The sequence below is a fragment of the Mus musculus genome, chromosome 13, assembly GCF_000001635.26.
Source record: "Mus musculus strain C57BL/6J chromosome 13, GRCm38.p6 C57BL/6J".
Lineage (NCBI taxonomy): Eukaryota > Metazoa > Chordata > Mammalia > Rodentia > Muridae > Mus > Mus musculus.
In genome coordinates, this window is record NC_000079.6 from 19,792,293 (window position 1) to 19,819,193 (window position 26,901).

The 26,901-nt window shown below is 39.3% G+C and overlaps 1 protein-coding gene across 9 annotated transcripts in view; it reads right to left on the reverse strand.

The window, feature by feature from the left end:
* Gpr141 (G protein-coupled receptor 141) overlaps positions 1 to 26,901 on the reverse strand; it is a 74,657-nt gene that overhangs the window by 42,613 nt on the left and 5,143 nt on the right. For 6 of the 9 annotated variants that reach the window (XM_006516703.3, XM_011244315.2, XM_030247311.1 and 3 more), the window contains exon 2: positions 12,698 to 12,765. The exons of the other annotated variants lie outside the window; for them this stretch is intronic. The gene's annotated coding sequence lies outside the window, so the exon portion shown is untranslated. The remainder of the gene's footprint in view (positions 1 to 12,697; positions 12,766 to 26,901) is intronic. 9 annotated transcript variants of the gene reach the window in all.

A 26,901-nucleotide genomic window follows, 5' to 3' on the forward strand; every position in this document is an offset into this window, starting at 1 on the left:
TTCTTCTTCTTCTTCTTCTTCTTCTTCTTCTTCTTCTTCTTCTTCTTCTTCTTCTTCTTCTTCTTCTTCTTCTTCTTCTTCTTCTTTCTTCTTTTTCTTCTTCTTTTTCTTCTTCTTTTTCTTCTTTCTTCTTCTTCTTCTTCTTCTTCTTCTTCTTCTTCTTCTTCTTCTTCTTCTTCTTCTTCTTCTTCTTCTTCTTCTTTCTTATTTTTCGTCTTCTTTTTCTTCTTCTTTTTCTTCTTTCTTCTTCTTCTTCTTCTTCTTCTTCTTCTTCTTCTTCTTCTTCTTCTTCTTCTTCTTCTTCTTTCTCTCTCTCTCTCCCTCTCTCTCTCTCTCTCTCTCTCTCTCTCTCTTTCTCTCTCTCTCTCTCTCCTCTCTCTCCTCTCTCCCCCCTCTCTCTCCCTCCCTTCCTCCCTTGCTCCCTTCCTTCCTTTAGGGAGAAATGAACCTGAATAAAATAGTGAAATGGGGGTGATAGGGATGACTTTTCTTTTTTTACCTTCAGAGCACTCTGTTCTACCAAAGACTTGACCATCACTTAGTCATCTAATTTCTCTGTTCCTCTTGTTGCCTAACAAGTTTTGTCCTTTTGTGTGTCCCACTTCTCTAAACAAGTTATCACACAGGGCTGAACACATTCCTAGCCAGGTTCTCCTGTTCCTTGTCTTTGGATCTCATCCATCATTCCTTCCAGAAAGTAGTCATCCTAGCTAGCAACAAAACCACATTGACTCTATGACATCACTTCATGTTTGGACTAGAGCTAGAACTCCCACCTCTCTCCACAATAAAGTATAGATATCCATGTAGGGCAGGAGTTGTAATTCCTTTCTGTGTTTATCACTTCTTAGCATGTCTGTTGTCTAGTTGTTTCACTGGGGAAGGACAGTGTTAATAGTCCTCTTGTGTCTCTCTCCCCAAACTCCAGCTCTGTCTCCTCCAATCCTGTTTCCATTCCAAGATCCATGCCATTGGAAGAAAATTACTTCATATCTCAGCTCCTAAAGTAGGTTCTTAACTTGTTCTAAGATAAATTGAACAGTGTGCCTTCATTCCCACCTCATCCTTAACATCAGCTCAGCATGAACATGTGACCTAAGAGGACCAATCAGAATGGGTTTCATGACTCCTCGGGTCGCTGGACAATGGCAAACTCCTGTTTTAAATAGTGGGGTGTGTTTTTCCAAGGACCAGTGATACTGTAGGCATGTGAAGCTACCCCTCACCTCAGGGTGCTAATGCTTACTGGTACCTGCTATAACAACTGTGTTTTAATGTGAAATAAAACAGGATGGAAAATGCCCTACTAAGATTTGAATCTGTCAAGGTCTGATTACAGCATAAAAGAAAGTGAAATCAGCCTTCTGCCCTAATAACAGCAGTGAAATTGCTGTGATGTCTTCATCTATAATGTGGTACATAGCATAAAAGACCAACACAGCTGGGCAGTCACTCCACAAACCAACACATGTCCTTTCGTACTTCCCACATCCAGACGCCTTTGTCTTTAAAAGAAAACCTTATAGCAATGCATTTTAAAATTCAGAATAAATATCTCCCAGCTTTAATGAGGATTAAACTAACACAAATGAGGGCTCCCCAGGTGCTCTGTAATGCCTAATGCTTGAGATAGAGATTAATGAGAAGCCATTGCGAAAATCATAAGAGCTTACATCCAGTTTCTGCACCCTGAAGCAACACAGCATGGGGTAATGGGACTTGCAACACAAGGGCAGATCAAAACAGCACATAGCAAAAAAGTTTCCTTTCTTGGATCATGTCTTTAAAACAAAAAGTGTTCCTTGAAAACTGAGCAGAATATAAACGTTCTTTGAGGTTACTTTAATAATCATAAGTTAAATTGAATGCTGTTAAAGTACTCTTTAACCTTTTTCAAGTTGTGCAAGGTCTGGGAAGATGAATCAGCCATTAATGTATTTGTACACAAGCCTGAGGGTCCAAGTTTAAATCCTCAGAAATCTGCATAGATGTCAGGTAGGCATCACCAAGCACTGAATTTGAGGACCCTGCCTCAGTGAGTAAGATGGATTGCAGATGATTCCCAATATCAAACTTTGGCCTCCACATGCACATGCACCCTACAAACATGCAGAAACACATATATACTCACAGGCATACAATCCACAAACATAAAACTGTCATGGTAGCAGAGACAAAATTTTTTGTGTGACTGGCAATTAATTACCAAGAGACCTACATTACTTAAAATTCCTGATCTACACTAACACTCTGGAACCTATGGGCGTGGTAATTTGAATAGGTATGGCCCTCATAACTATTTTGAGTGCTTGACACGTAGGGAGGTGCACCATTAGGAGATGTGGCTTTGTTTGAGGAAGTATGTCACTGTGGGAGCCAGCTATGAAGTCTGTCACATGCTAAGGCTACGCCCATTGTGGAACTCAGTGTCCTTTTGCTGCCTGTGGCTCAAGATGTAAAAGTTTCAGGTCCTCCAGCACCATGTCTGCCTTCACGCTTCCATGCTTCTTGACATAATAATTGACTAAGCTTCTGAAACCATAAACCAGTCCCAATTAAACGTTTTCTTTTGAAAGAGTTTGCCTTGGTCACGGTGTCTCTTCACAACAATGAAACCCAAACTAAGACAATGGGCTACACTGTAATTCTTTCTCCTGGTTTCTTTTTATGGTGTCAGACTGTGAAAATATCCACACTTATAATTTAAAATTTCTGAAATCTTAAAGGGAAACACAGTCCTTGGAATACACATTAATTGACGAGTTCCATGAGTAAAATTGTGGAGCGTCACACTACCAATTACCATGATTATATTGTTCAGCTGTATGTCTGGGTACTAATTACCATCTACTACAAAAAAGAAGGTTTTCTGATGAGTGCTGAACAATGTACTGTTCTATATGTATAATAGTATGCCATTAGGGTTATTGTAGTGCTATGTTAATTTAGCAGAATAATAGTTGTAGGATTTTCCCTTAGGGCCCATGGTTTATCTAGTCTCCGGTTCTTGGTTTTATTAGCAGTATCAGGTATGGATGCTATCTAAAAGGGAGGGTCTTAACTCATAAAAAATAAGGGGTTAGTTAGTTCCCTAACATTTGTGCCATTGTGTATCAATTGCCATGATGATACACAATAATTTAAATGATACAGAAAGAAATATAATAAGCCTATGTCCCAGCCTTGCAATTTAATGACCTTGCAAGTCTCTTCGCTTCAAACTATTAGGCCTTTTAACTTCTAGAGAATAATAATACAAGCCTTGCCACGCCCACACTTTCTCAAGACTGGGAAACAGGATCCCACTCACATTTGCCCCTAAACTATCAGCATAAAATCCATTCTATTATGTATCTCGGAAAATCTAAAGGCCAAAGTGTATATGTGCAGGGAAGGGGAACCATTGAAACAGAAGACATTTGCCTGCAAAACTCAGGATATCCTCTTTCTTTCTTTCTTTATCTGGCTTTATGTTGAGGTCCTTGATTCTCTTGGACTTTAGCTTTGTACAAGGTGACAAATATGGATCTAGTTTCATTTTTTTTTTTTTTTACATATAGACTGTCAGTTGGACCAGCACTATTTATTGAAGATTTTTTTTTTCATTTTTGGCTTCTTTGTCAATGATTAAATCTCCGTAAGGTGTAGTTTTATTTCTGGGTCTTCAATTCTATTCCATGTATCAAAATGTCTGTCACTGTATCAATGCCATGCAGTTTTTAATCACTATTGCTCTGTAGTATAGCTTGAGATCAGGGATTGTGATTCCCACAGAAGTACTTTTATTGGTACGAGTTGTTTTCCCTATTCTGGATTTTTTGCTTTCCCAGATGAATTTGAGAATTTCCATTTCCATATCTTTGAAGAGTTGTGTTGGGATTTTGATGGGGATTTTAATAAATCTGTAGATTGCCTTTGGGAGGATGGCCATTTTTGCTATGTTAATTCCAATCCATGAGCATGAGAGATCTCTCCATTTTCTGAGATTTTCTTCGATCACTTTTTTGAGAGACTTGAAGTTCTTGTCACACAGGACTTTCACTTGTTTAGTTACAGTTACTTCAAGGTATTTTATATTATTTGTGGCTACTGTGAAGGGTGTTGTTTCCCTAATTTCTTTCTCAGCCTCTTTATGACTTGTATACAGATGGCTACTGATTAGTTCGAGTTATTTTTATAGCCAGCCACTTTGCTGAAGTTGTTTATCAGCTGTAGAAGTTCTCTGGTAGAATTTTTGGGGTCACTTCTATATCATTTGCAAATAGTGATGCCTTTACTTCTTCTTTCTCAATTTGCACCCCCTTGATCTCCTTTTGTTGTCTTATTGTTCTAGCTAGGACTTCAAGTACGATATTGAATAGACAGGGGGAGAGTGGGCATACTTGTTTTTCCTGATTTCAGTGGGATTGCTTCAAGTCTCTCTCCATTTTATTTGATATTGACTGTTGGTTTGCTTTATATTGCTTTTATTATGTTTAGGTACGGGCCTTGAATTCCTGATCTCTCCAATACTTTTAACATGAAGGGGTATTGTATTTTGTCAAATGCTTTTTCTGACTCTAAGGAGATGATCATGTGATTTTTTTTCTTTGAGTCTATTTATATGATGATTTATATGATTTATATGATGGATTTTCATATATTTAACCAACCTTGCATCCCTGGGATGAAGTCTACTTGATCATGGTGAATGATGGTTTTGATGTGTTCTTGAATTCGGATTGCAAGGATTTTATTGAGTATCTTTGCATTGATCTGAGGTTCATTTTTGTTGTTGTTGCATCCTTGTGTGGTTTAGGTATCAGAGTAATTGTGGCTTCATAGAATGAATTAGGTAGTGTTCCTTCTGTTTCTACTTTATGGAATAGTTTGAGGATTATTGGTATTAGGTCTTCTTTGAAGGTCTAGTAGATTTCTGCACTAAAGTTATCTGACCCTGGGTTCTTTTTGGTTGGGAGGTTTTTAATGACTTTCCTATTTCCTTAGGAGATATGGGACTGTTTAGATAACTTACCTGCTCTTGATTAACTTTGGTATGTGGTATCTGTCTAGAAAGTCATCCATTTCACATAGAAAGTTGTTAATAACTATGAGCTAAAATTTGAATAGTCAAAGAGTTGGTTTCACTTATGTGATAAGTAACTGACCAGCATTTTAAAAGTGAAATGGAGGTTCCTTAGTAACCATGTGGAAGACAGCATGCAGTTCAGGTCATCACACAATTGGCTAATAAAGTTTAATGTAGACAAGTACATCATGACAGCCAAGAGAAACACAAGGAATTAAAAAAATGTTGATAGCAAGAAAAGCAAAGAAATCTAAATAAGACCAAATAAATATGAACACGCTGACTACAATTGGTTTCAGAGTTATTCAAACAAAAGTTTTCCAAGTTATCCCAATGGTATTTTATCTAAATTGTATTATAGGTAACATCATTGAACTTAAAAATACACACACACACACACACACACACACACACACACACACACACATATATATATATATTAGATTTTCTACATCATATCTAATATAATCTCCCTCCCGTGTGTGTGTGTGTGTGTGTGTGTGTATTTGTGTATTTGTGTGAAGGACATCATTGGCCCAGTTCTTTATGCTGCCTTATATACATGAGGCCATCACTAGTACATGTCACCATGTAGCCCTTCCACTGCATAATCAGGGTATATTAGTGGCTTCTTGACTTTGTGTTAGTCTGGTTGACTTGTTTTGTTGAATGAATGAAAGTAGAAGAAAGTATGTCAGTTCCAAACTTTGCCTCAGAAGTGCATTTTTATGTACTTCCCCACCCTCACCCACCCCCACCCCATGTCTCCATCATTACCAGGAGAAAAGAACACTACCCTAACTCTTAGTCAGGAGAAAAAGAAAGACAATACCTAGTATATCTAAACCTTCTCAGAGAGCACACAGTCAGCACATATCAGTCATGGGAGCAGCCTCCACTGAGGTCTGGAGAGCCACCCTAAGGTTTCAGACCTGGTGGCTTAAACCTAGCCATTACATGGGTCTCTGAAAACATAGCACCAATCCTTAAGATGCTGAGTCTTCTAATGACATACTACACCACATTCTTTGTCAATACCAAATGGAATAGAATGTTGTGAACTGTTTTTTAAATTATTGTTTCCATCTGCTTGTATAAAAGGAAGGCAAAACACTGCCATCTTTTAGACATCAGGATTACTTATGATCACTGAGAGTGGTAACCTGATACATTAATAATATCACTTGGAGACATGGACACAAGTGATGTGGATAGTAAATTTCAGTCTACTTTCAGTGGTCAATACTAAAAGCAATATTAAATATGCACAGATGGTCTCTATATTTTTCCATGTCTTGTAGTTTCCATCAAACCTATTCCCCAGGCATAGACCTCCAGAGTCCGTTAACCACAGTCCCATAATTTTTAAGTTTTTTTTTTTTCTCTGCAAAGCATATATAATCCAGGAGAGCAAGCCCAGGACATCGAGAGGGAAGGCACTGTACTCAGAAGGATCAGAGCAAAGAAACAACCCCTCTTTACTTATATGTGTTTAAGAGTCTATTGATGTCTTAGTCCCTCACTCACGCTCCATACTCCCTTTCCCTTGGGACTTCCCATGGGCAGATTTTTGTTTCTTCCTAAAACCTATTCATTTGGATTATAGATTTTACTGCTAAACAAATAACAGGGAAGACATGAAAAAGATGGTTCCCTGGGGAAAGTTAAAAAATTTCTAGAAACTTCAAAGTCTAAACATGGCTCTTAGACTAAAGTGTCTGTGTTGCTTCTAATGTGCTTCTACAATACAGAAAGGTCTGGCTGTCCCACTCCTTGGGCACTTCTGGTTTTGACTAATCAAATTTCAGGTCCGTTAATCCATAAATGCGTAGTTTTTTTTTCTCTACAGCTAAAAATCTGTGGCCCTTAGATCAACAGTTTGTCATAGACCTTGCTGTTTGAGAATGTCTGATAGGATATAATCATGGGCAGTAAAGCAGAAGACCAAGACACATAAGATTTCGCAGAGAGTTTGCCTAAGCCAGGAGATTCATGAAGCTGACTGAAGTCAAGAATAACAGTTTAAAATTTGCATTAGACAAGTAGAACTCCCCCCCCCCTTTTTTTTTTGATTTGGCTTTCTGAGAGGAGCTACCCAAAGAAAGACTGAATCCATGATTTAAAAAAAAAAAAAAAAAAGCAAACGAAGACTACAAAATAGATTTATAAAGCATTTGTGTCGTTCTTTACATTGCTTTAGGTAGGAAGCCCTGACTCAAACTACAGATCCTGGCTTTGCAATTCTGGGGCTTCAGCATCTGCTCTCAGGTTATTCAAAATGGTCCAGTACTTCAGAAAGAGTGAAGCCAAGAAGATCCTTACCATCCTGGTCATTAGGTAACACCTAGATCCCTGCTCTGAGTCAAGATATTGACACCAAAAGTGTTAGCGCATCCCTGCCTTAACCACAGTAACAATTCCTGCACATATTAAAATCGGAGGCACACTAACCTAGGTGACCTGGAGCCACTCTGTCTTTGCCTTGGTGTATGACTCCATTTTCCCCCCATATATTTGCATTAAATAATATAGTTTCTTCCCTTGCATGCTTTTCTCTAATTTATGGTGTCTCAGTAGTAAAGGAAGACTTATGGAGCCAGATCAAGTGGTAAGCCATCTCCACTATCACCCTTAAAATGTCTAGAACGCAATATTAATTACAATAATGTCACTGAGTATTTGACTAGGGCATATGGAGCTCTAACACCCATCTGGAGGGAAAAAAAGATTATATCATTATGTAAATAAATGACAATTAAAATGAAATAAACTAAATGAAAGCAGCTCCTATTACTCATTTCTTAGTTCTGTCCAGCAATCACATTCATCACATCAACAGGAAGCATCCTTAGCATCAAGTTGGTACATCTACTTCAATAGTATGCTACACTGAAAGGAAAAACAGCTACCTATAGCAAGCTATGGAGATAGCTTAGAGAGCAAAGCCCTTGCCAAGAGTGGGAAGAGGAATTCAGGTCCCCAGAAGCATGTAAAGGCCAGGTGAGTATGACAGTCCTCCTGCAGTCCTAAGAGACATGATCAAGCTGCTAGACAGACCAATAGACAGAGAGCTCCTGTCTCAGTGATGCTAGACAGACCAATAGACAGGGAGCTCCTGTCTCAGTGAGCGGCCTTCTCTCAATAGATGACATGGAGACCAGCCAATGAGGAGGCACAGCATCAACATCAGTCTCTGCTTTCAACAAACACATGTGTGTGATGTGTGTGAATGGGTATGAGAGAGAGACAGAGAGAGACAGAGACAGAGAGACAGAGAGTATATGCATATATACATACAGAGAGTGCATATGCATATATACATACATAATATATATGTATATATATATATATATATATATATATATATATAGTGATAATCTCTGGTTTTCTGGGGTTTCCTTCACAATGATGTTGTTATGAAGGCTAGAGAGGAGATGGGGTAAACCAAGCCTGAGTGTCTTGAAAATTCATCTTTGCGGCTCAGTAAAACTGAGTTGCATATTATTCCTAGTCTGTGGTTCCAAAATGTCCACAATCATATCTTTTTAGAATGGAACAAGTTTATTTAGCACACCACAAAGAGAACACTGAGTGTGTCAGTGGCAGAATCCCCCAGTAACAGCACTTTGGGGTTAGCATTCTGAAAACATAAAAGTAAGGGAAGAAAACGTGCCAAAGCAAGACACGGGAGTTCAAACGGATGAAATGATGAAGACAGATCCACTTCCATTTTCCTTTCTGAAGCATAGAGAGTAAAATAGGACTTCAGTGCATACCTCCAAGAGAAGCATTTTGTGAGGGCTCCCACTAGGTCACCAGCATGTAAGTTTCTCTGTTTGGAACCTTCTTGTGTTATCATCTGCAGAGCAAGCTTGGGGAAAGAGGCCCCATGCTGTGAAACCAAGATGCTTAGTGCCTGCATGGGGCACCCAGAAGGCATTTATTGACAGTTCCCTTGATTAAAAATACTCAAAGTGGAGAAAAGAGGGAAGCTGACAAGCAGCAGATATATTTAAGGCCCTTGAGTCTCTGGCTCTTGTACTCAATATCTAGGAACACCTCTCTGGTAAGCACTTAGTTTGGCAGATTTAGAATAACGTGGGATTGAATGGTCTTTGCACTCAGTGGAGCTCGTCTCGTGTTTACTGCTCTTTATGTATTGTACTGACAAGTTTAATTCACATTTGCCATTAGTGGTTTTCAAATGAGTGACATTTGTTTGTTTGTTTGTTTGTTTGGGTTTTTGTTTGTTTGTTTGTTTGTTTGTTTCGAGACAGGGTTTCTCTGTGTAGCCCTGGCTGTCCTGGAACTCACTCTGTAGACCAGGTTGGCCTCGAACTCAGAAATCCGCCTGCCTCTGCCTCCCAAGTGCTAGGATTAAAGGCGTGCGCCACCACACCCGGCTCAAATGAGTGAAATTTTAAATGAATAAAAGTACTAAGTTTCTTTCACCTAAGCATTAATTAATTAATTAATTAATTAATTAATATACGATGATAATCTTTAGTGCTGGCAAGAATAAAAATATATAACTTGATAGAATTGAAATTGGTAATGATTCTAGAAATCTACCAGGCAACATATACCAAGTACATTAATGTTCATTTAGGATAAGAATACTGCTCCAGAAGTAAGAAAAAGTTAACCCAGTGTACAGGTAAAAAACAAATGTGTATTCTATATCCAAGAACACATGTAAATACTATGTAAACCATGCTTCCCCTAGATGAGCTACTGTTTCCATTAAACAGTATTACAAAAAAAAAAAAGTAAAGTTTAAGATGCCCTTGAAAAACAAGAAAGACAAGTGTGTTTAAGCTACTAATGCAATAGTTCCCAACCACACAAAAGTGCCTTGAATTTCTCCATTAAAGGCAGTAACTTTAGTATTGTTAACTAAACAACATTCTTGGATGTAGAATGGAATTTGTGTCTATATGTATATTTTTTTCTTGCCTTTACTTAAACACAGTTTAATAAACTCTCCATCAGTCTGTATTGCTGAAGGAAGCATGCTCCACGTGTGCATGGTGGAGTGAGATCAAGTTGGAAATGAGCTGGGAGCTTCCTCCCTATGAGCTATCTTTTATAGTCCTTGAATGAGCCATGCAGGCTGCTCGGGGAGAAAAGGCACCAATGGTCTTAAACAGCCGTGAATCCTACAATCCCTGAGACCAATCTGCCAGGAAAGATTCACCCACTTATGCAGTATTAGCACTATTGCTGTAGGGGTCATTGACTCCTCTCTGAATTTGAGCTCTCTACAGAAGGGAACCCATGGCTCATACTGTAAACATGGACAAAACTCAATGGTGGAAGATATCCTAGGTCCAAGTGGGATCTGAATACTGTTCACCTTCTGGGTAAGACATAGCCATTACAACCACAAACCAGTGAGTCTTCACAAGATTGAGCCCATCAACTGTAAGGCATGAATATGGGGGGAGGGAGTCAGGAGCTCCACTCATCACTGATGAACTATTTGATGCTAATAGATTTGGAAGGTGGGGATTGCTTATTGTCTTCCACTGTATTTCCACTAATGACCCCATCAGAAACCAGTGGATAGTTCCAATATAAATGTCACCCAGATGGCACTGGTTAAATCAAATGAGTCATAAAATAAAAAAGACTTTAATTCTAGAAAAGAGAAGGAGGGGTTGAGGAGAGGTTGATAGAGATAGGAGCAAGATAAGAGGACTTGGTAGAAAACTCATCTCAAGACATTATATGCAAGTGGAATTTCTCAATAACAACAATAACTAATAGACTACAAAGAACAATAAGAGGCATTATATTGACATATTTGAATACATTTCTTAAGCAAAGCCTTTGAGTTTTGCACCTTCTTGTTGCACTACCATTCTGGTCACTTTCAATACTTATGCCAGAGATGAACTCAGGATCTATGGAGTCAGTGCCCTACAGATGCCTCTGCTTCCTCTCCCCACACAGCACTTTGAATGAATCTGCTTTTACCCAGGAGCAACCCAGGATGCTCTGCCTGATGTTGGATAGCATCTACCTCACACACAACACAATGTTCATTTTCCCAAGTTTTCCCAGTTGGCTTGGGTTTGGCTGCTCTCTGAAGATGGAATCTCACTCTGCTGTCTCCTTGCTAGTACTTGCAAAAGCAAGGGGGAAGAAATGCCTATTCCACTCGTAAAATCAAGTTCAAAACAATATCCTACTTAGTTAGAACAAAGGCTTCTTCTCTGGTCCAGCTTTTTCTCCAAGAATATTTTCAGAGAACAGATTTTCGTTGTTTGTTTTGTCTTTTTTTTTTTTTTTAAATGCCTGTAGCACTAGAGACTAGATTTGGGACTCACGTCAGTGACTAAGTTCTTTACCTGGGTTCAACATCTGTCCTAATTATGCCTCAGCTCAAGCTCTTATCAAATTTGACTTCTAAATCTGCTGGGCTGCTGTGGCATTTCCAAGAGCTAATATCTGCAGCCAGAGCACCTTAGAGGCTACCTGTTAGCTTAGAGGTCGTGCATACTCCAATGTTTTCTTCTGTTTGGAGGATTTTTCTAGTATCTAGAAGCTTCCAGGGCCAGAGAATTCACTTTGTTTTCAGGGGCAGACTGTGCCATTGTCAGACAAAGAGCAGCTGATTTCTGTGCAGCAAGCGCACTGTGGTTAGTAGTCTCGGGAGCTTTCTAATTACAGTCTATTTTTCCTTCCCAAACACAATTTTCTCATGAACTGCTCTCTCCTTCCTTCTTCATTTGCTCCCAGCCTTTGTCTCCCTTTGAATCTTGCCATCCTTCGTTACTGAGGAAAGGAGGGTTGTAGTGGTATGTGACTATAAAGCTCTAAATGAAGCTTTGCTTACTTCCATTTAGCTGAGCTATATTTAGAAGCTGACATAGTGTGCCCACAACTAACATATCCTGAATTAATATATTCAGATGATCATGATACTTCCTTCATCTAAAAACTGTTCTATTATGTGCTTTATAAATGCATTCAAGAATCTACCTAAAACATACTTTTGATAATACTTTTGATAAGTGTTGGTTGATAGTGACAGTGAAAAAGAAGGTATTATACTCTGCATGTAGCTTATTTGAACATCTTAGCTTGTCAATAATCTTCATAAATTATAACTTCAAAACTGGAGACATAGAAAAGCTATTGTTAGGAAAACCAGAATACAGTGGGATACTTAGCAGTTGATCTGGATATCTCTTCGTCCTTCCCATTCCTAGAATTTCCTCCTTTATAAAACCAGATGAAAATATCTGCCCTGTAACATAGTAAATATACACAAGCCCTAGCTCTCACCACCAAATTTACAAATATTTATGATCCCCTTGGCAAGCAATAAGCATTTAATATTAACATGTGAGAGGCTCCAGGAGGTTCAAGAGCGCCTGGCAGCCCTGAAGGCAGTGTTTTTCCCATAGGCTCCTGTCTGAGGTTATTCTGTTCTCAAGAACTTCCACCCAGGGCTGAGCACAGTTCACCTGGATCTACCACTAGACTCTTTAACAGGACACAGTAAAGCAAAGAGAAGTGAGTTACGGAGGCATGGGAGAGAAAGGGAAAGAGGAGTGAGGAGCAGGCAGGTGGGTGAGTGGCTGTTGTTTGAAAGCAAAGAGCAGTTGGACAGTAACTCACATAGAAATCAGTGTCTCATATTCCTTTGTCCATGCTCAGACTCATAGTCGAGAGTCAGTCATTACCACCTATGTGAAAAGAAAAACACACCATAAAAATCTACGTCTTCCTTGCTTATAAGGGGCAACAGTGCAAAGGACAAGATTTGGCATCAAACATCTTTTCCCCTTGATTATGGTCACATTTTCCCCTCACCACTTGAATGTCACTTTGCCAGAGCCTCTGCCAACCATACCTAGCAAGTCACTAGACCACGATCTTTGGGTTCTTATTTGCTACTGATATGCAATTGTTTGCACACCATTAGCAGATAATAAATCTTTTAATCATAAATGTATTGAGTCTCTGGTCTTTTCCCAGGGCTCACAAACTCTATTACATACCCATATATAATTTTAGTCGTCTCTAAACACTGGTGTGACTTTATTCACATGCTTTCAAAATAGGTGTGATCGTGTTTAGGGAGCAATGGTGAGAAAATCACCTTGTAAACACAAGCATGGGCCCAGCACAAAGCATGGGCTTTTTTCTGAATAACTCCAATTTTCACTGATTGGTTGAGCTGAAGACTATAGAATCTGTAGATACTCATAGCTGGCTGTGCCTATGAAAAAGTACTTTAGGACTTATCCTGCCCCTAAGCCCTGCTACATTCCTGTGTGATTGGAAGAATCTCAAAGAGACAAGTAGAGATTATTTATTCTTTTCAGAGCTTTGACACTAGTTTCAACCTTAGTATTTTTAAATTGTTTGTGTTCGGAATGAAAACGAAATTTTTCAGTCTCATTGGAGAAGGACCTAAGTAATAGCAACTACACACATGAATTATTTGTTTAAAAAGCATTGACATCAAGCTTGTCACTGATAACCTAATGATAACTAGGCATGAACCATATAGAACAATGAAATAAGGGTGATCCTCTGTTAACAGTACAACATGTCTTAAGCTGCCAACAAGAATTTTCAGAAAGCTCCCCCCGCCCTCTGTTTTGGAAGGACATTGTTGACATTAAACCCAGTGCCTTGTACACACTAGGGAAGCTCTCTCACACTAGCTACAAGATAGTTTAAAATGATTTAAAAATCATGGATGAAATAAACAGAACACCTCCTTATGGGGGTGGGGGAAAGGAGGATCTAGAAATGTAGTTTGGTAAGGTTAGCAGGCCAGTATGCAGAGAACACAGAAGACAAAGCCATGGTCTAAGTCAAGGTTAAAGTCAGACTGTTAATCGACTACACAAAGCTGACTTGAAAGGAAAGAAGCTTGCAGAACAATCCTCTCTGGTGCAAGACAAAGTACATCTTCTTGCTCACGTTTTTATTTTCAGGGGATGAGAAATAAATTCTCTTCAAACAATTCTACCTGAAAGTATCCAGGTGCCCTCACAGCCACCACCTCCTCTCCCCCCACCCCCAAAGGTGAAATCTTAGTCTGAGAAGCTCTGAATATCTGGCTGAAGAAGCTTGGGGCTGGGGGTGGGGCTTCTAAGTCTAATAAAATATGCAAAACAATAAAAGAATATATTGAAAGCAAATTTAAGACGTCTTGCCTCTTGAAAGTCATTTGCTCAGACGTCTTAAAAATTAAAAACCTAAAAGTTACTTTTTAAAAGTTAACTTTCAAAAATAAAAGGTATAGTCATAAAACTAGACTCTCAAGGGAAACATTAAACACAGAGAGTAAAACTTAGTGAATTATGTGCAATAAAGAATAAACACTCTTCAAAGGGAAGCATGGGAATAAACACACTGCACACAGGCTTCAGAAAGGTGCAGCCTCGTTTAAGTCATGAGGATGCCATGAAGCCCAGCGCAGCCTCTGTGCTTTTAGAACTGAGGGCACCAAGGCACAGAAAGACTAAGGAGCCCACCCATTTCCACACAGCTACTAAGGAAGAGATACAGCCAATTTCCAGCCCAAAGAACTGGGTTTCAGTTCTGTTTCCTAGCAACTGCCCTGTGATCCTGTGAGGAAAATGAAATCACTAAAGAGGAGCCCCATGGAGGATAAATTTGTCCCAGAATAAGCAATAGTGAGAGTGAAGCAAATAACTTTTTTAGAGAGATGATGGCTGAAAATTCTCCAGAATTGGAGAAAAGCATCAATCATTCTATTTGATAAAGGCCAAATTTCTTAAGTAGAATTTGAAAAAAAAAATATACAGACACAGATGAGTGAACCCCAGAATGGTAATGTGTAGGAGATGCTGACTAAGACAAATTGATAAAAATGAAAGCCCATTACAAAGGAGACTTCTTGAGGCAGTGATAGAAGCCAGGTAATGTGCAGGGTATTGTCCTAGGAGCAAGGGAAGATGACCATCAGCTACAAGGTGTACCTAGTGGGATTGCCATTGAGGAATGTGAGTAAAATAATGCCTTTTCATGCAAACAAAAAAAAAAAAAAAAAGAGAGTACCTTCAATAAAGAAAAATCTAGAGGACATATCTAAGAAAGAAAGAAAATCATCTAAGAAAGAAACTAAAAATTATAAAGCAAAATGTTAAACTGTACGCGCGTGAATAAATCTAAACCAATTTTCTAGAAATAATTAAAATCTATAACTGACAAATAAGAGCAAAAGAAATAGATTGATATGTTCGTATTCTCATTATTACTGGAGAGACTAATGTGTGAAAACTGTTCACTTGGGAAAGTTAAGGCATTTGGTGAGTGAAACTGATTTTTCCAGTCAGGTCAGAGGAGGTTTGACACAAACTCCAGAAAAATGTATAAAGAGAATAAACATTTGGCCAACACTGGTGGGCACACAACTTCCTACGAAGATGTCCGCACCCTCTGCTTTAGCCTCACGTCAATGCTACAGTAGATTATCAACTCCCTGAGCTACCAACTTACAGATACTACTAGTAAGACTGCTGGAGACTGTGCATTTAGGAAACATGCAGGAGTGTGCATACATCCTGAACTAATGGATACAGTCCAGTGATGGGAGGGTGTTTAAATTAATTCCCATTGCTGTGCAGTACTCAACTGTAAATCGCAATACACCTAAGCAGTGTGCATCCCATACTTGCAGAACAGGGCAGTCTAACAGAAATTTCTCTAGATGGAGAACATGGGCATAGCGTGAGCTCAGCAAAGCAGCGTGAACATCTCCCTGAACTGTGCAACATGTCTCACCTCAACTTAAGCTACACGTGAGACTGAACTAACATGATAAGGTTCGGTGGTCTTGCGGCTGAAACACTGTAGTGCCTTCTACAAAGGACCTTTAAAGAAGGAGCTGATGTGCTCAGGAGCTAGTAGTAAAGAGACTGGGCATTCATTGAGTGCTTACTCTGTCCCATATCAAGCTTTGCCTTAATCCTCCCCAAAGTCTCAGTCTTTTACCTACATAAGGTAAAGTGCCAAGCCCCGGGTAACTTCCTACCAGAGCTGCCAGCTGGCAACTGCTGCATTGTTAAGCTCTACTTTGGGCACTACTTGAGCTGCTAGTGAATTCATATTCATTCACATGTTTTCCAAGCCTTGTGTTAGCTCAGATGAGGGACAGAGACAAGACAAAGGCTATGTGAGTCAGTATGAAGGTGCCTCAAACAGCTGAAAACAGATCCATCTGCTCCATTTACACTACTCTTGAACACATACCTAAATGTCTGTATCCTACTATAGAGAAGAGATACTTGCTCACCCATGGTCATTGCCGCTCTTTTCACAATATTCAGGAAATGGAAACAGCCTAACTGCCCATAAACTAGTGGGCAGATAATGAAAATATGGTACACTACCACAATGGAATATTACTCAGCTATTAAGAAAACTGGAATCATAAAATTTGCAAGTAAATGGATGGAGACAAAAACAGTCAGCCTGAATGAAGTAACTCAGACCCAGAAAGACAAATATCACATGGCTTTTCTTCTTTGTAGATGTTAGCTTTGAACTATCAATATGTGAGCTTTATTTGGAATACTCACAGAGGTCAGTAAATTACTAAGAACCCATGGTATTGGAGACACAGAGATCTTTTGCGCTCATAAACATGCACTAGGGCAGTGATTCTCACCCTTTCTAATGCTCTGATCCTGTAACTCAGTTCATGTGATAACCCTCAGCCACATATTACTTTTGTTGCTATTTCATAACCATTAATTTTGCTACTATTATGAATTGTAATGCAAATGTCTATGTTTTCCAACACTCTTACATGAGCCCTGTGACAATGTCATTTTACCACCCAAAGTGTTCCATTCCACAGGTTAAGAACAACTGCACTGGGGGACCCTGGAAGGTAAAGCCCAGAGGGCTTGTACCCTCAAGGGAAAGAGTACAAAACCCATTTTCACCCAGAAGCCTGAAGCAGCTGTGTTTTCTAACCTGCTGACCTCGCACAATCTGTGTGGCTGATGTGGCTGAAGACAGTCCTTTAGGCCCACTCTCATAAACTTTTCTTTTCAGTCAATCTATACTACCTATTTTTATAAAAGGTGTCATACTTTACAAAGACTTTCAATGAACTCACATCCGATCTATATTTAGCTTACTTTGTTCCTCAAATGGATTTGGGCATGTTTTATTGTACACATGGGATTGAGTTAAATCATTACAAAAATGGTTTTCAGCAGATTATGCTGAGCATAAATGTACTGGCTAGTTTTGTGTCAACTTGACACAGCTGGAGTTATCACAGAGAAAGGAGCTTCAGTTGAGGAAATGCCTCCATGAGATCCAACTGTAAGGCATTTTCTCAATTAGTGATCAAGGGGGAAAGGCCCCTTGTGGGTGGGACCATTTCTGGGCTGGTAGTCTTGGGTTCTATAAGAGAGCAGGCTGAGCAAGCCAGAGGAAGCAAGCCAGTAAAGAACATCCCTCCATGGCCTCTGCATCAGCTCCTGCTTCCTGACCTGCTTGAGTTCCAGTCCTAAACTTCCTTGGTGATGAACAGCAGTATGGAAGTGTAAGCTGAATAAACCCTTTCTTCCCCAACTTGCTTCTTGGTCATGTTGTTTGTGCAGGAATAGAAACCCTGAATAAGACAAATTGGTACCAGCATAGTGGGGTATTCCTGTGACAACCTGACCATGTTTTGGGTGGACTGTGGAAGAACTTTGGAACTTTGGGTTTGAAGATCCATTCGTTGTTAAGATATTGTGTAGGATATCTGTCAGATATTGTGTAGGAGCTTGGAAGATAATGTTGAAAACAGTGCAGAAGATGGAGGTCTAGCTTGTGAAATTTCAGAGGGAAAATTAAAGACTCTTTTCAGGGCCATTGCTGTTTTGGTTGTGAAGATTCTGTAGTTCTGGTTAACTGGGGCTAAAGAATCAGCTGTGATTAACAAGATACCAGAACTACTAAAGCAAAAACTTTGCATTACTGGGACTATTGATGCTGGATAGCTGGAACAAAGAAATTAGCGGTGATTAAGAAGAGACCAGCATCATTGAGGTGATATCTCCTGGGAAGTGTTTTTTGAGAGCACAGAGGCTGTGTTCCAGAGATAGCCCAGGTTGTACCTTGTGCTGTGGCTGGACTTGGTAATCTATAAGAGTTACCCAGGTGGTACTGGGTTTGAAGGCATAAAGGGGTCACGCAGAGCAGCTGAGGCTTGGCACTGTGAGAGGCCATGGAAGGCCATTGGTGAAGGTGCAGCCTCAGTTGCAATTGACGGCCCAGGACTGAAGGGGTCATGCAGTGTTTTGGAGATGCCAGTACCCTGAGATGAACACCAAGAGCAGCAGCAGCAGTGGAATACAGGCATCTGGAGCCTAGAGGATGACTCGTGTGCTACAAAGGGCATGGCTGGAGAAGTGACCCAAGCCCTTGGAGGGGACCAGAAGATCGTGAGTTGGATCCCAGACATTGGATGGTTGGAGATTGATTTTTGCTTTTGATTGTGACTATGCCCTGATATTTTCCCTGTTGAAGGAAGAAACTATTTTAGTGGAACCCACAGTTAAGAGACTTTTAATTGTAAAAAGACTTTGGATTTTAAAAGAGATGGATACTTTAAAAAGATTGAAATTTTAAGACTATGTAAAGACTGTGGGACATTTAAAGTTATTTAGACCTTGGGGTGAATAAGAATGTAAGGGTTGAGGCTTACTAGTGATGTGTTTGTGTGTCAAGTTGACAAGGGGTCAATTGTACTGGCTAGTTTTGTGTCAACTTGACACAGCTGGAGTTACCACAGAGAAAGGAGCTTCAGTTGAGGAAATGCCTCCATGAGATCCAACTAACTGTAAGGCATTTTCTCAATTAGTGATCAAGGGGGAAAGGCCCCTTGTGGGTGGGACAATCTCTGGGCTGGTAGTCTTGGATTCTATAAGAGAGCAGGCTGAGCAAGCCAAAGGAAGCAAGCCAGTAAACAACATCCCTCCATGGCCTCTGCATCAGCTCCTACTTTCTGACCTGCTTGAGTTCCAGTCCTAAACTTCCTTGGTGATGAACAGCAGTATGGAAGTGTAAGCTGAATAAACCCTTTCCTCCCCAACTTGTTTCTTGGTCATGATGTTTGTGCAGGAATAGAAACCCTGACTAAGACAATAAATAAGCCTAAAATAGGCAAAGAAGGGTCAGATTTCCAGTTTGAAAGTCATGGCTACAGAGTTTGGCTACAGAGTCATGTTGCGCCAAACTGCATTCTTGCTTCCATGGGTTGTCTGTCTGCTGTCAGTGAAGCTCGCATAGATGCCTGCTGGAAAGGGTCTTCCAAGGGAGAGAAAGTAGAATACACTGGTATAAAGGGTGAAACTGTCATTATGAGGGGCGGAAGAGATGGCTCAGTAGTTAAAAGCACTGGTTGCTCTTCCAGAGGATCTGAGTTTGATTCTCAGCAGCCACAAGACAGCTTACAACTCTCTGTAACTCCAGGTCCAAGGGATCTGGCACCCCCACCCAGATATGTGCAGGCAAAAATATATCTGAAAAAGAAAAAGTAATTATGTCATAAGAAAGGCTAAATCGGGGTGGAAGAAAGGATAGCAAGGTAGAAGAGAGAAAATGACAGGAATAAATAACACTAAAGAATTTTCAGAAAAGTCATATGGAAAACTACTACTGTAGACGTGTATATACTGCACGCTGGTGCAATAGTGTCACAAACATGGTGGGAGTAACCAAACACTCCATGAGTGAATCTAAGTCCCATTTCACAAGCTACAACCCATATCTAGTATAATCCTCAGGCCAAGAAACTACAACTATACAGAGGTCATAGTCCCTAGAGAAGAACTTACTACTACTATTCTTCTAAATGTATTAAACTACATAGGATTAACTGACTGCCAATGACTTCTTATACCCTTACATAAATGCATGAGTCAACCCTCATCAGAGAAGCTTCTATTTGTTGTACATAATGATTAAAATAGAAACACACAATTGGCCAATGTACAATGAATAAGAGAATAGCAAATGCTTAGTCCTGAGTGAAGCATATGTATCTCATCCCTTCTTCCAGTGTTTGGGATTATCACAGAAGAGCGGACAGAAAGAGTAGAAGAGTCAGATGCAGTGGATGACTACAAGGAAGGATTATCATCTGATACAACATTGCAGATGCACACAGAAACTCACTACAGTTGCAGCAGCATGCAAACACCCTGGACAAGCCTAAGCCAGACCAAATCCTAGCACGAAGAGAGGGATTTAGTGTGATTCCACCAAAAGCCAATAAGGTATTAACGATATTCAGAGAGAGGAAAGAAAGGGGGAAAAAGAACTAAGAAAACTGATAAATTGACCATGCTTCTTTAGAAGTTATTTGAGCAACACAAATTGACCCTGAAAGACAAAGGAGACACAGACTGGATAGTAAGGGAAGAGTTAATTGGCCTAGTATAGTTAGGTAATGAAGAGTAAGAATGATCAAAATGCATTGCATGGAATATTAAATAACTAAAAATCAGAAGAAAAAACTTATTCTAGAAAATCAACAAACTAGGCACTCACCCAGGCACTTGGATAGTGATTTTCCCATCCTCTTCATATTTATTCTAACCAATATTCTACTAACAAGTATTAGTCTGGCAAGGATTATATAACCACTTCCTATTTCTATAAATGCCTTTGCCAAGGTCAAGGATTTTAATGAGCCTGTTTCTGATCTCTGCCCACAAAGAAAATTTGACACTAAACTTTTAATTTCTCTTGTTTGGAACATTATGGAGAAGAGAAAGTTCAGTGCTTTCAGGGAAGCAGGCTGGAAAACCATGGTAAGTGATGTGCAAAATGTTCATGGTGGAATCTGTTCAGAGTAAAGTTCTACTCATCCTAGCCATTGATGAAGGAAGACAAGATAACATAGCTCAATTATTTTTTATGAGACTCTTGGAAGCAAGAATATTTTTCATTATACAAAAGAACAAATATTACATGGACATATTTCTACAAATGCCTTAATTCTATCAAGTTCTTAGAAAATAACTATACAAAAGAGATTATGAAGGACTTGGAGAGAAAGAAAATCAGAAAAATTGCTTGATACGTACAGTTTAGCTTGGGGAAGATAAAAGCAAGTGTCAACTGAAAATGGATAATATGATTATTCTGTCTGTCCAACAAAATTAATATAATAAGCAAATGAACTATATTAACATATGTAAGTAGGTCCATCACCATAATTGTAATTTTAACAGCAGAAAAAGAGGTATTTGTCTTCTACAAAGAACCTCCCCAGGATGAGGAAAGGGTGGTCCAGCTGAGCCCATTGTACGTGAAAAGTAGGAGTCACTTGCAACATTGGAGCTGACTCAGACCTAGAGAGGCCACATTCTGTTCAGTGCTTCTTCTTACCAAAGATGGCCTGGTTTTTGACATCTTCTATTTGGTGCTACACTTACTTAGATGTCAGAAGGAGAGTCCAAATTTGTAGAAGTGAAAGCAAACAAGGGTTTCCAACCAGGAACAGTGAATTCCTATGGAGGGAGCAAGCATTCAGGGATGCATCAGAGTGGATCTCTTTAGGGATTTTCAAAAACATTTCTTCAGGACAATTGCTAAACAGAAGAACAATGGATGATGTTTACCAAGGATGATGCTCACACAGTCTATCACAAAGTAAGTGGTACATCTCTGCTATGTTCCCTGGAGTGAGGAAGCAGCAGCAGGAGATAGATGAGATGCCTCATTTCACATGAGAAGGCATAAGAAATAATACCAGATACACAGCACAATGCTGCCTTTTGTTATTATTTTCTGAAATTGTTATGAGACAAAATCTCACTGTCTCCAAAACTTTTTTCAACTTAAAATTTAAAGGAGCATGTAACCTGAAATACCTTCTCTTTTTCTCTCTGTAAAACTATATCAAATTATTTCTTATACTGTTATTAAATATCTAAACTGTATTTCTTTGCATTAAGTGAAATATTTTAACAAATATATAAATAAAATTTAAATTTCCTCTGAGAAGAAAACTAACTAGCTGCTAATTATTGAATATTATTTTTTTAAGATATTATTTTTGAAGCAAAAAGGAATCCCCCAAGTCCCTCCTCTACTCCATCCAAATGTGAGGAAGCCCTGAGCAGCGTGCACCTTCAGGTAGGCAGATGGTGGGGCACAGAACAAAAGTGTTTGTTATGGAGCAGAATGGAATCCCATTCTCTCTTATCTGACTTTTGACCTGTTTGGAAAACACTCGAGGCAGAGAGGCAGAGAGGCAGAGAGGCAGAGAGGCAGAGAGGCAGAGAGGCAGAGAGGCAGAGAGGCAGAGAGGCAGAGAGGCAGAGAGAGAGGTAGAGAGAGAGGCAGAGAGGCAGAGGCAGGCAGATTTCTGAGTTCAAGGCCAGCCTTGTCTACAAAGTAAGTTCCAGGAGAGCCAGGGCTATACAGAGACACCCTGTCTCGAAAAACCACACACACAAAAAAACAAAAAGCCTACTATTTACATACAACATTCCACAGGGTGTGTCTTCCTGTCCATTTCCCCAAAGGGCAGAAAGTGATCAATAAAACCACTCCCCATTTCTTTTGATCAATTTTGGTTCAAAGTCTATTTTTTATTAGATAGATATTAGACTGTCTACTTCAGCTTGTTTCTTGGGTTTGTTTGCTTGGAAAACTTCTTTTCAGACTTTTACTCTCATGTAATGTCTATTTTTATTGCTGCAGTTTGTTTCTTGTATGCAGCAGAATGATGGATTCTGTTTACAGATCTATTCTGCTAGCCTGTGCCTTTTTATTGGGTAATTGAATCCATAGCTGCTGAGAGGAATTAGTGACCAAAGATTGTTAATTTCTGTTATTCTAATGATGGTGGTGGTGGTAGTGTATGTATACATGTGTATGTATGTGTGTGTGTGTGTGTGCGTGTGTGTGTGTGTGTGTGTGTGTGTGTGTGTGTGTGTGTGTGTGTGTATCTATATTTCCAAGCAGACACAAGAAGGAAGCTGGAGTAGCCATTTCTAATATCTAATAAAATACACTTCCAATCAAAATTAATCAAAAGAGATAGAGAAGGACACTTCACATTCATCAAAGGAAAAATTGACCAAGACCAAGATGACATCTCAATTCTGAACATCTATGGTCCAAATGCAAGGGCAACCACATTTACAAATAAATGTTACTAAAGCTTAAATAATACATCAAAACATATACATTAATAGTGGGAGACTTCAATACCCTACTCATCAATAGATAGGTTATACAGACAGAAACTAAACAGAGAGAAAATGAAGTTAGCAGAGGTTATGAAGCAAATGGACCTAACATATATCTAAAGAACACTTTACCCAAACACACATGCCTTCTTCTCAACACTCCATGGAACCTCTCCAAATATTGACCATACAGTCAGTTACAAAGCAAGCCTTAACAGATACAGCAAAATTCAAATAATCTCTTTTATATTATCAGCCCACCATGGATTTAAGCTAGACTTTAACAACAATAAAAACAACAGAAAGCCTACACTGAGTCAGGGAAGAAATAGAAGACTATCTAGAATTCAATGAAAATGAAGGCACAACATACCGAAACTTATGGAATACAATAAAAGCATTGCTAAGGGGAACGTTCATAGCACAAAGCACCTTCATAAAGAAACTGGAGAGATCGCATACTAGCAACTTAGCAGAGCATCTAAAAGCTCTAGAACAAAAAGCTCTCATACCCAAAAGAAGGAGATAACAGAAAACAATCAAACTCAGGGTTAAAATAAACACTGTGTGTGTTTGTGTGTGTGTGTGTGTGTGTGTGTGTGTGTGTGTGTGTGTGTGTGTGTGTGTGTGTGTGAAATAAAAAAAAAATTAAGAGCTGGTTCTTTGAGAGCATCAGCAAGATAGACCAAGATAGACAAACCCTTAGCCAAACTAACTAAAAGGCAAAAAGACAGTAATAAGTATATAAGTTAATAAAATCAGAAATGTAAAGGGAGACATAACAGACACTAAGGAAATCCAAAGAATCATTAGGTCTTACTTCAAAAGCCTTTATACTACAAACCTGGAAATGAAATGGGTGATTTTCTTGATTGTTAAAACTTTCCAAAGCTAAATCAATTAACAATTGATTTGTTAACGATTTAAGTTGTCCTATAACCCCTAAGGAAATAGTAGCAGTCATTAAAAGATTCCCTACCAAAAAAGCTCAAGGCCAAAGAGTTTTAACACAGAACTCTACAAAATTTAGAAGAACACTTCTCAAACTATTCCACAAAATAGAAACAGAAGGAACATTGATTGCCAAACTCATTCTATGAGTTCACAATCACCATGACACCTAAACCACCCAAGCCTTGTATTGACCAGTTAAACTGGAGAGCAAGGTTCACATAGCATCACTTGGTATATAAGAGGATATGCTTCTCAGGGGCAGCCACTTCTTGAGAAGCCAGTATTTAGCATTAGAATACAAGCAGCATCAGGACAAGCTTCTTCAGAAGGGATATTGCTAAAGTCATTCTATGAAGCTAAAGTCATCCTGATACCTAAAGCACACAAAGATTCAACACAGAAAGAGAACTTCAGACCAATTTCCCTTATGAACATTATATAAAGTACTCAATAAAATAATCCTAAGCTAAATCCAAGAAAACATCAAAAATATTCACAATGATCAAATAGGCTCTATCCCAGGGATGCAGGGATGGTTAAATGTATGAAAATCCATCAATGTAATCTACCATATAAATAAACTGAAAAAAAAAAAGATCATTTCATTAGATGCTGAAAATGCCTTTGAAAAATCCATTTCCCATTCATGTTAAAAGACTTGGAGAGATCAAGCATACATGATGCACACCTATATATAATAAAAGTGATATACAGCAAGCTAATAGCTAACATCAAATTAAGTGGAGAAAAACTTAAAGCAATTTCATTAAAATCAGGGACAAGACAAGGCTGTTCACTTTCTCCCTATTTTTTTAATATAGTACTTGAAATCCTATCCTAGTACTTGAAGTCCTAGCCTAGCTAGAGCAATAAAACAAGAACTTCACATCTCTGAGGAAGGAAATTGAGGAAGATATCTAAACATGGGCAAATTTCCCACGCTCATGAATCAATAGAAATAGCTATCTAACACCCTGCACAAAACTCAAGTGCAAGTGGATCAAATGACCTCAAGATAAAACTAAACATAGTAAATCTAACAGTGGGGAACTGCATTGAACTCATTGGCATAGGAGACAACTTCCTGAGCAGAACACTAGGCTCTATGATCAACAATCAATAAATGGGACCTCATGAAATTGAAAGGTACCTGTAAGGCAAAATGACCATACATGAATTGGGAAAAAAAATCTTCACCAACCCTACACTGGACAGAGAGGTAATATCTAGAAAATATAAAGAGCTCAAGAAGTTAGACACCAACAAACCACCTAACTCAATTAACAAGTGGTGTGCAGAGCTAAACAGAAAATACTCATCAGAGGAATGTCTCTAGTGGCTGAGAAGCACTTAAAGAAATGTTCAACACCCTTAGTCTTTAGGGAAATGAAAAATCAAAACAGCTCTGTTTCCACCTTACACATATCAGAATGGCAAAACACAAACAAACCTCAAGGCACAGCACATGCAGGGAAGGACATGAAGAAAGGGAACACTCCCCCTTTGCTGGTGGGAGTGCAAACTTGTATAACCACTTTGGAAATCAATTTGGATGTTTTTCAGAAAACTGGGAATAGTTCTACCTCAAGACCCAGCTATGACATTCTTGGGCATATGCACAAAAGATGCTCCACCATATCGCAAGGACACTTGCTCATTTATTTTCATAGCAGCTTTATTCATAATATCCAAAAACTGGAAACAACCTATATGTACTTCAACTGAAGAATGGATAAAGAAAATGTGGTTCATTTATACAATGGAATACTACTCAGATATTAAAAGCAAAGACATCTTGAAATTTGCAGGCAAATTAATGCAACTAGAAAAGATCATCCTGAATGAGGTAACCAAGACCCAGAAAGACACTCTTAGTATGTTCTCACTTATACATTAGCCATAAAGTACAGAATAACCACTCTACAATCTACAGGCCCAAAAAAGCTAAGTAACAAGGAGGGCCCAAGGAAGGATACTTGACTCTCACTTAGAAGGGGAAATAGATAGACATCAGAGGTGAATGAAGGGAGAGAAAAGTGTGTAAGAAGGGGATCAGAGGGGATCAGAGGTGGAGATAAGATGTTCTGAGAGTAACACAGTCTGGGACAGGACTGGGAGAGGCATGGAAATCAAAGAAGCGCACCTCTTGGATAAGCCAGAAACCTGGGATTGGGAAGGGTCTAAAGAGTCCATGGCAGTTACCGTAGCTGAGACTCTTTATAGCCAGGAATATGGAGAGTGAAGTGACCTCCTCCTGTAGTCAGTTGAGACTTCCAGTGGAGAGAGGGGGGACACCAAACCACCCACAATATCTTCAACCAAAAATTTGTCCTGGCTACAAGATGGGCAGGGATAAAGATGGAGCAGAGATAGAGGGAATGAACAACTAATGACTGGGCCAACTTGAGACCCATCCCGTGGAAGAGAACCAGCCCCTGTCACTGTTAATGATACTCTGCTGTGCTTGTAGACAGGAACCTAGCATAACTGTCATCTGAGAGGCTTCATCCAGCAACTGATGGAAACAGATGCAGAGACCTATAGTCAAACATCAAGTGGAGCTCAGGGAGTCTTGTGGAAGAGTGGGAGGAAGGATTGAGGGAGGCAGAGGGGTCAAGTACACCAGAAGAAGACTTACAGAGTCACCTAACCTGGAACTATGGGGGCTCACAGAAA